Here is a 17,064-nt window from a genome sequence, read left to right as displayed (position 1 = left end):
AACCCCCAGGCATGCCAAACAACCAGGCTAGTGTATATAGATTTACAAAACGATTTAATAAATGAATCCTTGTCTATTGTGAGAAATTTACTTTTACATAGTTTAGAACTCTGGCTGAGTGAAAAATTGACACAACTACGAAAAGCGACTTGCTTGATTAGCACTGGTCGTTTCTTCTTCTCGATTGCCAAAATATGCTGCGCCATTTTGCAGCTCGGCTGAGCCGGGTAGTTGAGACTTTGTGAGAAGTGGTAGTAAATTTCTTCTGAGAAACTTTTCAATTGTTCTTGGCTTTGTTGGTTTTCCTGTAGGAGACGTTTCCCTGAACTTCTCTCACATTTTTCTTGCTCACATGTCCTTTTTTTTTTTAAATTCGTAGCAGAGACCTTAGCCACTCAAGGATGAAAAGTTTACTGACTAGGCTTGCTTAAGTCATCGATCAGGGTGATCAAGGTTGGATTTTATGGTCTTATACATCCAATTTTGTGTTCTTATCATAAAAATTTATGAACTAACGGGTTTCTTCTGATCAAGGCCCAAAGGCCACTCGACAATAAATGTTAAGGCATTTGATGGTGAAATAATACTGTAAGGCAAATGTTCTCAACCAGGGGTAAATTTACCCCTAGGGGTCAAAAAAATGTATGATCAGAGATAAATAACTGAAGTACTTACCAATTTTAAAAGTATTTCTGTTAGATTGTGTCATAATTTTCTATTTAGAAAAAAGTTTGATTTTTTTTTATTTTTGTAATATGAATGTATAAAACTATCTTTATAGAAAACCTAAAGTTTTAAACATTAAAAGGGTCCTTTCTGACCCTGTTTTTTAGTCACTTTATGATGGCTATGAATTTTTGTATGGAAGTAGGTGGTTAATGGAGAAATACATACATGGATGGAGCAAAGGATGCTGTAGAGATTGATAACGATTCTTGAAACTGGTCTGAATTTGTGCATTCATTTTATTGTGGACTGTTATCCTCATCTTTATAGTTTTTGTTATCTCACCATGGCCAGATAGGAATGCTGAGTTTTGTAACTGTATCCCCAATAATTACGGCCTTCCATAGTTGTTGTCTCACCACGTTTTGGCCAACTCATTCTCTGGCTTTCTTCAGATGGTTAACCGCGACAGTATAGGACTACTTAGTCTTGTAACTGTATCCCTAGTAATTACTGCCTCCATAGTTGTTGTCTCACCATTGGCCTACTCATCCTCTGGCCTTCTTCAGTGCGCCATGGGCCCCAATGTGTGATCAAGGTTGAATTTTATAGTCTTATAAATCCAATTTTGTGTTCTCATCTGGTCTTTCATTGTCGAGCTTGTACTGAATGGTATTATATACTTTTTATTATTTTTATTTTATTTTTATTTTTTCGAATCCTTTGAGATGAGGCTTCATAATTTGTGTATTTATTTATTTACTAGCGAGGGGTACCCGGCGTTGCTCGGGTGTTTGGAGGTGTGTGTGGAAACTCCGGGGGGGGGGTAAAAAAATGTTTTGGTAGGTAAGTATGAGGATCGAACCCTTGAGGCAAAGTTGTAAATTAAAGTGTGAAAAAAAATGTGCAAACTTTACGATTGCCCCACCGCGAGATGCTAACAGAAACACGTTTGAATTTATTTAGTTACTTGGATTTGGCAGGTGCCCGTTTTAATGACTTAATGAGGTCAAGTTTGATTGCGGGATAGTATTTCATTTACTGCGGGAACGCTTCCCAAGATGTTATAGGAAAAAGACTAACCCACATGCGGCGAGCGACAAATGTTGAATATTTATCTTCCCGAAATCGAGCAAATTAAATAGACAGGCGAGCTTCGTTGTTAACTCTGAGATATTACGATTTATATGTGATATAAAAAGTTTTAAAAAGTTGTTAGGCGAGCGACCGCTTCTCTGAAAAAAGCCTTTTGTAGACATACAGAAAAAGTGAACACACACACATACATACATACATACATACATACATACATACATTTTCGCTTTTATATTTATAGATAAATCCAATTTTGTGTTCTTATCTGGTCTTTCATTGTCGGGTTAGCACAGAATGGTATTATATATTCTTTATTATTTTTATTTGATTTTTATTTTTTCGAATCCTTTGAGATGAGGCTTCATAATTTGTGTATTTATTTATCTATTTCTACAGACTGTTATCCTCATCTTCATTGTTGTTGTGGCACAATAGATAGAGACGTTGAGTCTCTCCATTTCTAGGTAAGCATTGTCTGAAGATAGCGGTTTCAATTGTAGGACTCACGGTGGAGTCACAATGTGGTTCGATAGGATAACCAATTTATAATCGGGATTCATCAATTTTTAGGGCGAAGTTGCATGTGTCGCAATTTTATTGAAGTCGAAATTAGGAGTGTATCCGCTGGACCATTAAAAGTAAATTTAACGGACTGCTGATTAATAGAAAGATTTCATCAATCCGCATCCCTATAAAAAATTTAAAAAATGAAATCCGGAAAATAACGACACTCGACAAAGAACATAAAATTTCTGTATTAACATGTTAGAAATATGGGGTTTGTAAACTGTACACATAGATTCGAAAAAGTTGTCAAAAAACAAATATATAACAAATAAATGTTATCAAAGGCAAGATAAGTTACTTTTCTACCAAACTGGATATATTTTTCGTGTTTTTATTCAATGTAACATGTTTATTCAGCTCGAAAAACATGCAGTGTTTATCGATGTATTCAAAAATTCAAGATGGCGTCTGATTCTCTCTTTAACACGGTAAGTTTGGGAAAAGGTGTTATAAATACAAAACCGGATAAAATACTGTTAAAAACTCGCTCAATATATGTTACCGTGACATAGGTTGACATATATTCGGCGGGTTTTTAATAGTATTTTGTATAGTTTTTTATTTATAACACCTTATCCCAAACTTACCGTGTTAAAGAGAGAATCAGACGCCATCTTGAATTTTCGAATACATCGGTAAACACTGTATGTTTTTCGAGCTAAATAAACATGTTACATTGAATAAAAACACGAAAAATATATCTAGTTTGGTAGAAAAGTAACTTATCTTGCCTTTGATAACATTTATTTGTTATATATTTGTTTTTTGACAACTTTTTCGAATCTGTGTACAGTAATACGAACCCTACGTAACCCGAAATATGAGTTTAAATTGTTCCAACATAAGTGTAATAGTAATTATTTTAATGCACTCAACCCCAAAAGACAAAAAGTCTGTTCAGTTTGCTGTCACTACACATGTTCTTGCTTCTTGCATCGGTAAACAGTATATCTCTGGAAGCACCCTACCTGCTTTGCCCCCGATCTATAAATTTTGTTTTACTGGAAGTTTAAAAATCAATCAATATTTATTATTTCATTATTACTATCAGCGGTGGAAGATGTTTCTTAAACCAAAATCAAATAAAAAAGATAATTAAAGAAATCGTTTACGGCATCGGAAAATAGGCACACATTTTTCCGATTCCGATACCGATTCTGATGCCCGCAAAAGTTACGCTTTTTTCGATTCCTGATTCTGATTCCGATTAATTGTCCCAACACTAATAAGCCTAACCCTGAAAAATATAAAAAATTATCTAGATAATATTGCATTAGGTAATAATCTCAAAATAAACCCTCTTGAATGCTAACCCTAACCTTTCGAATGCTAACCCTAACCCTAACCCTAACCCTAACCCCAACCTTTCCAATGCTAACCTAATGTAATAGTAATTCTTCTAATACACTCACCTCCCAAAGACAGAAAGTCTCTGTTTGCTGTCAGTACAAAGGGGCTGGGAGAGGAAGAAGAGGAAGAAAAAGAAGAAGCAGTAGGCATGGTTGGTTTTATGGGAAAGAGGGCGAGACTAACCACGAGAATTCTCTAGATTTGAGAGGAATAAAAGACAGAACTCAGACGAATAGGCGACGGTGCTTTTGCTCAAGCAGGGAAAACGGTGAGAGAAGAAGAAAGTCCCTTCCTAAAGAAAGTTCCGGGCCCGAAGTGATAAAGAAAGTAAGGCTGAAGGACCCAGCAGTTTTCAAGAAGTGTTTTCTTGGGTGCATTGTTCATAATGAAAGATTAATGACGTGAGGATATTGTGAGATTAGCACAAGGTTTGAAATTATTGATTTTTTATGATTAGAATGCCACACGTAGGCTTAAAGTTAATGTGGTTATAAATCATATAAGTAAATGCATGTGTGTGTATTTTTTTTTTTTTTTTACATGGAAGTCAGGGCCAGTTGTTTTACTGGAATCAAGGTTTTTAATTAGCTTGGTGATATCACGCACAGCTATTTGTATGTTTCATAGTGTGTTGTCTGCAAAGTTCTTGACAAATAGTATGGCTTTGTCTGATGCTGACGAGATGACCTCAGGTCCATCGATGATGGTTGGGATAGAACGCACGCTTCTGTTCAGGATCCTGTTGTTATTTGCCAAAACTGGTGGGAACCAAGCCGCTGCTCAGCTACTTTGGATTTAACTGACTGAGCATATAGCTCTCTTGCATTTTTTATTACGTTTTACAGTGGTTGCTGGCAGTCCTGAATGCATCTTTAGGTCTCAGTGCATCTATTACGTTGGTAGCTATGGAAAAAGTGATTTCTGTGCGCGATGGCAGCAGCACATTCTGGGGAGAACCATGTCTGGCTGTTAGGTTTTTGTTGGAATTCTTTGGGTGGTATGAATCAGTCTATGCCTACTATTAACCATTCAGTCGGGTTTGATACTATAGAGGACACAGACTTTTTAAACATGAAATGCAGAGGTAGAGCAGATATGAATGTACGGAAGCTATCCCAGTCAGCCACAGAGTATCGTAGAGTATATAAGTTTAATGATTAAAGTTAAATTCTGTAAATCAAAACATATACAAATATATTTAAGTTAAGAATTTATTGTTTGAAACAAGGAATATATAGAGAAAAATTATGTTTATTGTTTTTTGTATGTGTGTGTATGTGTGTGTGTGTGTGTGTGTTCATATCATTAGATGGTTAGTTGTTTTTGTTTTACTGCATATCAACCCTTTTTCAGGTTATTTAATGCCGAATCCAGTGATTTTGAAGAAAACATTTTTTAATAGATTATATTAGTTTTTTTCAAGTCAGTTTCTATTTAACCCATAGTTGGGACCCTAACAGGTACTACCACATTGGGTCAGAGTGGACCTGGGAGAAATGGCAATTAAAGGGTGGCTCCACATTCCCCAAAGCCTGCAAGCTGGGGCCTCACCATTGGATATAGTTTAAGGTCATATCCAGGACCTCATATCATTAGAACAATAGTTTGAAATAAATTATCTAAAGGAAGATTTAAATTCTCGTTCGATGTGGTAACTTTCCATGATGGGAATTAAAATTCCTGTGCATTGCGCATAATATTAGGTCGGGGGGGGGTAAGGTCTCCCAGCGATGGAGTTATCCTGAACATGTGCTGTTCTTGAGAAACTGAAGAGGAAACTAACTGACTTTTGACAGACAAATCTTTAAATACAGGCCTTCTCAAACGTTCAAGCCCGTTTACTGTATTTCTACACGAGGGGGCGTAGCATAGTTCCTTTTGTTTTATGTATGTGTGTGGTCGTATCACGACGCCATGTTCTTCATACACGTGGGCGTTTATATGGTGATCGCTATGAAATGTTCCTGCCAGGGATTTATTCCGGCTGGGCATAGCAGTTGCTACATAATCCTACCCAAAGCAGGCCTGAGGATGAGTTGGCTAAAACGTAGTGAGACAACAACTATGGAAGGCAGTAATTACTGGGGATACAATAACAAAACAGCAATCCTATCTCGTCATGTTTAACCACCTGAAGAAGGCCTGAGGATGAGTTGGCCTAAACCTGATGGAACAGCAACTATGAATATGAAGATAACAGTCCGCAAAAAAAAAAAATGAATACACGAATTATAACACCTCATCTCAAAAAAAAATATATATATATAATGTAGGTTCACATATATATATAGGGGTTAGTCTAGCGCCACTGATGAGGTATGATACAACAAAACAGGACTGTATGTTGATGACTACAAATATATTTTTAGCCCCACTCTTTGGTAGAGCACTGCCGTAAATAATCTCACCCGCTACTTAATCGGCTGAAAAATGCGAGGCTCGCTGTTTGTCTATAAATAAGCGGTTGGAGCACTATAAAAGTGGTGGACGAATGTTTGTTTAAAATAGACATTTGGCGAGGTTATTTGCAGGCACCACTCCCGTGTGTCGATCAGTAGATTGTCTAACCTGTTTATTCCGAAAGCCATTCTTAACATGGGTATGGGGGGTTTATTTTGAAAGCTGTTCTTAACATGGAGATGTTGGGCGTGTTCGTTCTGAAAGATATTTTCTTATTTTTAACCTCTCCATGTTACGAACGGCTTTCGGAATAAACACCCCCCCCAACCTTCCCATGTTAAGAATGGCTTTCGGAATAAACAGGTTGGACAACCAGTGCAAGTGTACATTGACCGCTTGTTCCTTTTCTCTCTCTGCATATATATATATATATATATATATATATATATATATATATATATATATATATATATATTATTTTTATGCAAATACAGTCATACCTTGCTACGATGTGCAGACCGTTTCAATCCTATTAGATATCATCAGCCAAGAAAAATTAAGGTACGAAAACTAAAAAGGTTCCAGACCTTTTCAAATTTTGAGGAGAGAAAATTTGCCATGAGTGGCGATGGGCAAAAATTAACTTTCTGTCTTATGATTGAGCAGTTGAGCACTATGAACGACCCTTGTTGAAATTCAATTTTTGGATATTTTCCCACCTCTCTAGGGTGACTATATATCCATATATAGTCACCCCTATATATATATAGTCACCCCTAGAGAGGTTACTAGGTTTTATCGTGGTTCTTCAGTTTGGCTAGACGTGCATGTGCTTTAAGTGTACTATCCCCCCCCCCCACCTCTCAATGAACCAACCTCTCCCCTCCTGTAGTTAGGCAAGATTAATACTATTGGTTTAATGAACTTGGGCAAATCTCTCTCACTCACTCCTGACATCGACTAGTCACGTCGAAAATCGAGTGAAGTTTAGTATTTTTTTTAAGAGCAGAGCAAAGCAGAGAGAGAGAGAGAGAGAGAGAGAGAGAGAGAGAGAGAGAGAGAGAGAGAGAGAAAGTTTATTTTAAGAGAGGGGAGGTACCAATGTCAAGGTCACCCGGCGTCGGTGTTTACATAAAAACAAAAAAACACGTGATTTTCCGGGAGTGTCTGGCAACAAAAATTAGAACATTTTTTTTTTTTAATCCTCCCAACAACCGGCTTGGATTGTAAAAGCGAGTAAGTTGTTCTCTTCTAGTTTTCATTTTTATTTTCTTTAATTTTTTAATGGGGGAGGGGAATCGTTTTATTTCATGTTTTTGAAATACAATTTAGTTACTTCTTTTTTTTTATATATATATTTTCTTACGTAACAAATTTAAGTAATTTCTTATTCAACTTTTGTTTTGACCAGAAACGTTGGTCACCTATACTAATATGTATTCAACCAAGGTTATAGTTCAAAGTTCGGAAAAATCTGTATGATTTTACGTACCCGTCGCGGATCGAAAATATACATCACGTAAAATAACAAAGTCGTTTACTTTTCGGGGTTTGTATTACTGTACACATAGATTCGAAAAAGTTGTCAAAAAACAAATATATAACAAATAAATGTTATCAAAGGCAAGATAAGTTACTTTTCTACCAAACTGGATATATTTTTCGTGTTTTTATTCAATTTAATATGTTTATTCAGCTCGAAAAGCATACAGTGTTTACCGATGTATTGGAAAATTCAAAATGACGACCGACTCTCTCTTTAACACGGTAAGTTCGGGAAAAGGTGTTATAAATAATAAACTAGACAAAATACTATGAAAAAAAACACTGAATATATGTCAAGTTATGTCACGGTAACATATATTGAGCGAGTTTCTAACAGTATTTTGTCTAGTTTATTATTTATTACACCTTTTTCCGAACTTACCGTGTTAAAGAGAGAGTCGGCCGCCATTTTGAATTTTCCAATACATACATATCGCTAAACACTGTATGCTTTTCGAGCTGAATAAACATGTTACATTGAATAAAAACACGAAAAACATATCCAGTCAGGTAGAGAAGTAACTTATCTTGCCTTTGATAACATTTATTTGTTATATATTTGTTTTTTGACAACTTTTTCGAATCTATGTGTACAGTAATACAAACCCGTTGTTTATTCCGAAAGCCGTTCTTAACATTGGGAGGTTGGGGTGTTTATAATACGCTGGGGCAGTGGGGGCACGTCGTAAAAATTGACCGAAAATCATCTTCAAACTATTTTCACCGATTAATGTGAAATCGTTAGCATTACGAGACTAGTCTCGGCAGTGTGAATTAATTGTTGTGGAGTTTTCGGTGCTTGTTCAGATTGGCACTTGTGGCGGCAATTAAAAGTAAAGAAAATACTGAAAAATCTTTACGATGTACGTACAGTCGTTCGTACTCCAACTCGTTGCAGAATTAAGACGTCATATTCCAAAAATCACGTAAATCAAACAATTAGTTATTATTTATTTATTTATTTTATTTTTATTTTTTGAACTAAGAAAATTAAAATTTACAAATTTTGGCGATTAGAGGACCTGAACGAGCCCCCCCCCCCCTCTTTTTTTTTTTTTCACGTTTTCTTGTTTTTTTCCTGCGGATTACCGCCGATAACAAACTTGACTTTCATATTAGCTGGAATTTTTTCTTTTTTTTTTTTTTTTAAATTTATTAATGTTTAACTTTTATCGTTAACTTTTAACGTGGGGGATCACTTTTAAATTATAACGTCCTATTAAATTGATAATGATACGGTACTTTGCGGTTCTTCTTTTATAAATATTATTTTTAAAAAGAATTTTTGGTACTTCAGGGGGAAAACGCGAACCCTGAAATGCGCAAAAAGGGTTTCTTTCACTTTCTTCGCATACACTTTTTTTTTTTTAAATCGAGCAGCGTGTATTTATTTTATTTTTTTTTTCTGTAAAACTTGCGGAGAATGCTGTTTTACAGTTGTAAAAATGGAACGGAAATTTAAATTTCGTCCAGTTTTAAATTCAGTACATTTTTACATTATGTCCAACTTCCCGTTCACATTTGACATATCAACTTGTATAGGTTTTCGGGTATGCTGACAAGGTTAAGGATGTCAATTCCGAAAGCTGTTCTTAATATGAGGAGGTTGGAGTGTTTATTCATTGTAAGCATACCCGAAAACCTAAACATGTCAACATTTCTAATGTGAACGTTGAGTTGGACTTGTTTTTTTTTTTGGTATTATTATACAAACACCGTGACAGCGAATTAGTAAAATCTTTTACGTAGTATTCTGTTACGTTTCGGTGTGCTGAACACGAATCTGAAAACTGGGTTAGGGTTAGGGTACATTTTTTTCTACTAATTCGCTGTCACGGTATTTGTATAAATTTACCTTTTTTTTTTTTTCTTTTTTTTTTTAGATTAGGTCCACCTCCACAATTCTTTTAAATGACTACTTGTACAGGTTTTTGACTATGCTGAATATGGAAATTGCATTGAAATTTTGCAAAAATAAGTAGTTATCAAGATATAAAAAGTTGTTTTATGCATTGTATTCTTTGGCGTCCATCTTTTTTACGCGCGTAGATTTGTTTATGGCGCGCGTGCTCGCGCGTAAAAAAGATGGCGGCCAAAGAATACAATGCATAATACAACTTTTTATATCTTGATAAGTACTTATTTTTGCAAGATTTCAATGCGATTTCCGTATTCAGCATAGTCGAAAACCTTGGAAAGTCGCCATTTAAAAGAAAATTGTGGAGGTGGACCTAATCTAAAAATTTATCCCCCATCCTCCAAAATGGACTTTAAAAGTTATTTTGGTTTTGTTGTTAATAAAATTTTATATTTATAAAAAAAAATCTTTCGTTTTTTTTTTGTTTTTTTTTTAATCTAGAAAAAAATTCCATTGTTGAATGTTATTCTTTCAATTATTTTCATTTTCTTGAGGCACAATAAAAAAAAAAAAATTAAAATGGAACGACCGTTCCATTTTTTACAACAACCGTAAAACCGAGCATTCTCCGCAAGTTTTACCTTTTTATTTTTTAGTTTTTTATTTCTTTGAATAAATTTGATTCATATATATTTTTTTTCGTTCTTGTTTTATTTTATTTTATTTCATTTTTATTTTCTCCACTAAATATTATTTTTTGCTACATTTTTTCATACATATTCAACTAATGCTTTTGGCCTCTTCCCCCTCCCCCAAATAGTACTTCAAAAATATTTTCGGAATTAAATAAACCAATGAAAACCCTTCTTTGCATGCGCTTTCAGGGAACAGTCATTAAAAAAAAAAAAAAAAAAAAAAAAACAGTTTACACTTCCACGTATCTCGAAGTACCAAATTTTTTTCTGCTAATATAAAAGTTATCGACCATAATTCGCAGAAAAAGAAATGTGAAAAGGAGGAGGAAAAGCTCGTTCCTGTCCGCTTAACCATTTTACTAGTAAACTGTATAAGCATAAGGCTGATTTTTTACCTCGACACATCGAATTGAGCTTTCTCACCCTTATTTATTTCGTTGGATTTCATCATGCCCGACGAAAACACAGCGCCTCGCCTCGCCTTCGTCGTAAAATTTTGATTATTTTTTTTTTTTTTTTTCATAAAAAATACTTGATCAACTGACGTGAGTTTTGGAACGTGACATCTTCGTTCTGTAACGATACGCACATGCCGACTTTTCTGTATTTTCCTTACTTTGAATTGCCGCCATAAGTGCCAATTCGAATAAGGACCGAGTTATTATTTTTTTTTTTTTTTTTTTTTTTGTCAAAGTATCAACGCCATACATACGGTCCCTTTTACTTATAAAATTTGATTTTCTTAGTTTAAAAAAAATGCTTAATCAATTTACGTAATTTTTTGAATATGACCTCCTTATTCGGTTCATGTGAACTTTCTGCACCCTCCTTACAATTTTTTTTTCGTTTTCATCTTTTTTCAACTATTTCTGCGGATTATTATCGATTGGACGCTAAGCTACAAGATTATAAAAAATAAAAAAGAAATGAAAACAAATCAAAGTCTAAAGATCTGGGAAGGGGTTCAATTTCACATGCAACGTTCTAGTAAATTGACCCCTCATTTCTTGAACTAATTTACGTTAGCCCCATTTTGACCATAAGTCCTTCAGCCCCCCCCCCTCACCATTATAATAATTTGTATATTAATACGATAGCAGGTGTGTTCTTTTGTGTGTCACGCTTACATCCGGGTCGTTTAATTGTTATGTTCTTCTATTTCTTGTCATAAATAATTTTACCAAGAATTCTTTATAAGTTTTGGTTTCGGTTTCGACCATAGCTGATCGCACTTAAATCATTTTTTTTGTTTATATATATATATATATATATATATATATATATATATATATATATAAACAATTTTATCAAAAATTCTTCATAGGTTTTGGTTTCGGTTTCGATTATGGCTGAAGGAATTTTAGTTATATATATGTGATTACTTAGGAAGGGTGCGACGGAAACTAGAAAGCTGATTGGCTAACTAAAAAAACAATAGAAGGCGCGTATATAAAAACTCGAGACAACCACAAAATCCTCTCATAAGCCTGATGAATCCTAGCGAGGATGAAACGCGGAATATCCTGTGTAGCTTAATTGCCGTATATATTTTATAACTTACTACTAATATATATTTTCATAAGTCTTTATTTCGGTTTCGATTCAAGCTAATGCACCCAAGTCATATAGATATATTTGCGATTTTTGAAATCGCAATTTTATAATATATAAAAATCAATAGAACATTAACTCTATAATGATATATACGAAATCTGCAAGAATTAAAATATCATATTTAAACGTACTTTACGACCGGGCTTTGCCGGGGGTTTGTGCTAGCTTAGTTAAATACTTTTGCAGTTTTAACAAAAAAAGCTACAATAATATCAGAGCGTCTCCATTTACACTGAACATCTGCAGAATGCCAACATCAATATATTACATATGAATGAGTCCCCTATGGAATTTCCACAGGTCCCGCTAGTCTATATATTAATACCATAGTATTTTTGTGTTATTGTGTCACGCTTACATCTTTTCTCTTCAGAGTGACTCGTTTAATTGTTATGACCTTCCATTTGTAATAAATAATTTTACCAAGAATTTTTCATAAGTTTTGGTTTCGATTTCGATTTAAGCTGATGCACCCAAGTCATGGATATATATATATATAATTTTTTTTTTTTTATGTAACAACTTTATAATATATAAAAATCGATAGAAAATTGAGTTTATAATTACATATATAAAATCTGCATGATTTAAAATATATTTAAGCGTATTTTATGACCGGGTTAAGCAGCGTTTCCTTGCTTGCTTAGATAAATACTAAACATGAACAGAATGGGAACATCAATATATTATATGTGAAAGAGTCTGCTGTGGAATTTCCATAGGTCCCGCTAGTCTATATATTAATAGGATAGTGTGTGTTTTATTTATTTTGTCCCACGCTTACATCCGAGTGGCTGTCGTTGAATTGTTATGGATTTCCATTTCTTGTAAAAGATAATTTTACCAAGAATTCTTCATAAGTTTTGGTTTCAATAGCACTCCAGCAATCTATTTTTTTTTTTTTATATATATAAATTTTATCAAGAATTCTTCATAAAGTTTTGGTTTTGGTTTCGATTATAGCTGAAGGAACTCAAGTTATATATATTCACAAGTTTTGGTTTCGATTCGAGCTGATGCACCCAAGTGATATGGAGACATTTTTTTATTTTTGAAATCACAACTTTATAATAGATAAAAATCGATAGAACCATAACTCTATAATAATACTAGACTACCCGTGACCCATTGGGTCAGTATGTTATATTAGCTATGGAATTAATGTATGAGCGTGACACTTGTGACGTAAAGAAAATAGTTTTTGTGACAAAACAGAAACATTTCTATGAAAGTATATTAAAATGAAAAAAAGAATCTAGATAGATTTCTATGAGTCGTTCTGTTTATAATTGTTTATTTTTGAAAAAAAAAAAAAAACTTACAGCCATTGAATTATAAGTGGTTGGCCATACTTATAAGTAAATCTGCACTATTCAAATTATCGTTTAATTTAAACGCGAAAAAAAAAGCAATTGGGACGCTGAAAACGTACACAGTAAAACAATACTTTGTCAACGGGTCAAAGTTGATTTATTTGTAAGAAAATTGCGACAGTATCCTTGTAATACAGAATAGTTGCAAAACATCCTCACCTTTCTCATATTAAATAATAATTTCGAAATAATAACGTTAATATTTCAGTGCGCAGGTCAAATTTTGCAAAACTAGCGATTTGTGTTTATTTGTTTATGCTGTTATGGGTTTATGTTCATGTACGCATGTGCAGCCGGAAGTCATTAACCGGATGTTGGGTTACAACACTTGTTACAAGGTCATTTGAGTTTTATAATTATATAGATATACGGAATCTGCAAGAATTAAAATATCATATTTAAAAATACTTTATGACCGGGCTATGCCAGGCGTCCCTGCTTGCTTGGTTAAATACTTTTGCAGTTTTAACAAAAGAGCTACAATAATATCAGTGCCCTGGCAATGCTCTCCTCAATGTATCTGTTCCAACTCATGTTCTCTGTGAGTGTTAAGGCAAGGAGTTCGAACAAAGTACTTTCAGGTAATGTTTCTTTGGCCATAGCTATTGGTAGTTGAGAAGGTTTCTTGTAATTATTAAAGGAAACCAGCTTAGTCTTGGCAGCATTGAACCTGACCATCCATTTTTTTTTTTTTTTTTGTTCCTATTCCACTACAGACTGGAGATCTACTAGGTTTTCTACCATTGCCTTGAATATGTGTTCATTTGTTTTTCCCTCGTGTCTATTATAGAGCATGGTGTCACCTGCAAATATACCCATCTCGAAGACAATTTTATCAGTGAGGTCTTTTATGAATATCAGGCATAAAGGTCCAAGGTTCAATCCCTGAGGCGCACCCACATTTATATCATTGTTTTGACATGCATTCATCAAGGACAACCGGGATTCTTCTCTTACTTAAAAAAGATTTACTTATGTTAAGCATTTGTCCAGTAATACCTTACGATCTGATTTTCCTGAGAAAACCCTGATGTCATACCCTGTCAAAAGCCTTAGATATATCTAGAGCTACTGCTCTATCCTTCCCCTGCTTTATCATGGTAAATACTTCAGAGATTACAGTTAGAATATCTGCAGTAGAATGGGCTTGTCTAAATCCATATTGTTGGTCAGACAGAAGTTTAGCAGTAGTAAGGTGGTGGAATAGGGCTTGACTAATTATGGACTCCAATATTTTGGCAAAGAAGGGAGGAAGCTAATGGGGCGATAATTTAATGGGTCAGTTCTTTCACCAAAATTCTTGTAAACTGGTACCACAGGAGCAGTTTTCCAGCAGTCAGAAAAGCAAGATTCGTTAAGGCATTTGTTGAAAAGTTTGGAGAGAACTGAGGCAACCTCAGTAAAGCATTTCTTTAATAGTAGAGCCAGGATGAGATCAGGTCCACATGCTTTTGAGGTGTCTAGATTTTTTTTTATGATATCATGTACTTGAGAAGGAGTGATTTTCAGATCATCTAATGTGGTTTCTGTCCACAAAGGTAAATCAAGACGCGAGTAATTTGCTGGGTCCAATGTAGAGTTTGAGACAAACCGATTGGCAAGCTTGCTAGCCTTCTCGGTTGCCATACAAGCAACTTCATGATTGTTGGATCGTAGGGGAATAGTTGATTGCTTATTCTTTATTGCACTGTCGTAGATTTTCCAGAAATCACGAGTTCCTAATTTCTATGCTTCGATGCGTTATCTGGCGGTTTTGATGTATTCTCTCGCTATTTCTTTCTTTGCAGTTACTTCTAGTCGTAAAATTTTTATTTATTTTTTTTTTTTACATAAAAAAATACTTGATCAAATGACGTGATTTTTGGAACGTGACATCTTCGTTCTGTAACGATACGCACTTCTAGCTGCTTTAAACTTTTGTCTATTTGTACTGGACTTGTCGGATAAACCTGTGGTGTGCATGCTGCCTTTGAGCAATAGCAATTGTGCAAGTAAAAGCAAACTATTAAGGAGAATGGGGTTTGCTTTTAAACTTTTGTGTGAGAACATGTGCTTCAAGTGCCACTTTGAACCATTCGGTGGTTTCATTTCTACACTGTTCTACAGGAAGAGAAAAGATTTTTCCGCATGGGGCATCTCTGATGAGATCCCTGATGGCTTCCCAGTCAGCCTTCCCATGGTAACTTGTCGTTTTGAGTAACGGCTCTTCGGCTTTCGATTGGGAGTTTAGGATGATTTCTGCCATTACTACAGCATTATCAGCATTCTCGAGCGGACTATGGGTATTTGTTATATAGTCATCGGGAACTGTGGTCAGAAATAGATCTAGAAGTGAGGCTTGTTGATCTTGTCGATCTGGGAGACGGGTCGGGAATGTAACTTTCTGTGATAAAGAATGAGATGCAGAGAAGTTAGGTGTTATGCTACCAGCTGCGTCTGTGTGAGATATTCCTCGTTCTGTGGAATTTCCATGGGTCCTGCTAGTTACAAATATTTTTCTAATTTGAATACTTTTTTTTTTTTTTTTTTTTTAAATACTTAATATATTGCTTTTACTTGAATTTTCATAAATTTTTCCATGCCAAGTAAGTATATCCCAAGTTTCTTGCTTTTTTTTGTTAATAGCTATATCTGATTTAGGGGTAGAACTGGAGAAGCACCCACTTTTTAAGCGTAAATGCCAAATTACTGAGAAAATTTTTTTTTATTATTTGTTTATTTTTCTGGCAAATTATAATTTGATGGTTTACATGTTGATGGAGTTTTCTATAACTTGTGAAATGTTTCTCAACCGGGGAGCTACAAAAGGACACTGGAATTAAACGTGCTGAAGATGAAGCAAAAGAGCCGGCAGCGTTCAAGGTTTGAAAAAAAAAAGAAAAAACAAAAAAAAAAAAAGCTAATGAAACTGGCCTTTAATAGCAAAGACATGTCCAGCTTTTGGTTTTCTGTTTAGGATGTGCATGTCCTACTTAGCAAGAGGTCTTGTATTGCTCCCAGGTCCACTCTGACCCAATGTGGTAGTACCTGTTAGGGTCCCAACTATGGGTTAAATAGAAACCGACTTGAAAAAAAAAACAAAGATATTCTATTAAAAAATTATTTTTCAAAATCACTGGATTCGGCATTAAATAACCTAAAAAAAGGGTTGATATGCTGTCAAACCAAAACAACCAACCAACTTAGCAAGAAGACATCTGTAATGCTTATACAATTTGCTACAATATACCTTTTCGAATGTAGATTTTTTTTTTTTTACCTGGAAGCCATTAAAACGAAGTCTAGAAACTGTCTTGATTCTAAGAATATTTGCCTTGCTGTGTCCAGGACAAGCTGAACATAAGAGGCCTCATCACATGAGCTCAGCAGCAAGTGTGTCATTTTCAGCAAAATTTTTGCTGTTGCGAAGAAGGTAGTCTCTCTTTACCATGCTAGAAAACTACTAACACCTGAAAGTATCTTGTACCTCTATAAGGCTACCATTTACCCATGTATGGAGTATTGTTGTCATATTTGGGCTGGTGCATCTGCTACTAGTTTCTCGCTCCGTGACAGTGTCCAAAAGAGAGTGGCCAACCTGATAGGTCCCGAACTGTCATCTAAGCTTCATCCCCTGTCCCAGCAACGAAATGTTGTGTCCCTCTGCCTGTTTTACAAGTATTTTAATGGTGGATGCTCTGACGAACTACTAAACCTTGTGTACCCTTGACAAAAATACCCCGACAAACCGAACAAGCAGTGAAGTCCCACCTCTACACACTTCTACTTTAATAGCTTCTTCCCGAGAACTGCTAGAATTTAGAATTCTCTACCGGTTTCCTTCTTACCTAACTGTACTGACATGTATAAGTTCAAGGGTAATGTGAACAGACATCTTGGTGTTAAACTCCTAACATAGTAC

General features: G+C 34.9%; 1 protein-coding gene across 1 annotated transcript in view; it reads left to right on the top strand.

Annotated features, from left to right (window-relative positions):
• Positions 1-7,003: 7,003 nt before the first annotated feature.
• The window catches only part of LOC145260675 (lysophosphatidylserine lipase ABHD12-like), a 121,923-nt gene continuing 111,862 nt past the window's right edge, over positions 7,004-17,064 (top strand). The window contains exon 1 of the mRNA XM_080119032.1: positions 7,004-7,314. The gene's annotated coding sequence lies outside the window, so the exon portion shown is untranslated. The remainder of the gene's footprint in view (positions 7,315-17,064) is intronic.

Source organism: Euprymna scolopes, chromosome 36, assembly GCF_053919585.1.
Source record: "Euprymna scolopes isolate OS-2025 chromosome 36, ASM5391958v1, whole genome shotgun sequence".
In the NCBI taxonomy this organism is placed as follows: Eukaryota; Metazoa; Mollusca; class Cephalopoda; order Sepiida; family Sepiolidae; genus Euprymna; species Euprymna scolopes.
Note: the sequence above shows the minus strand (reverse complement) of the source record. Positions and strands in the feature narration are given on the sequence as shown.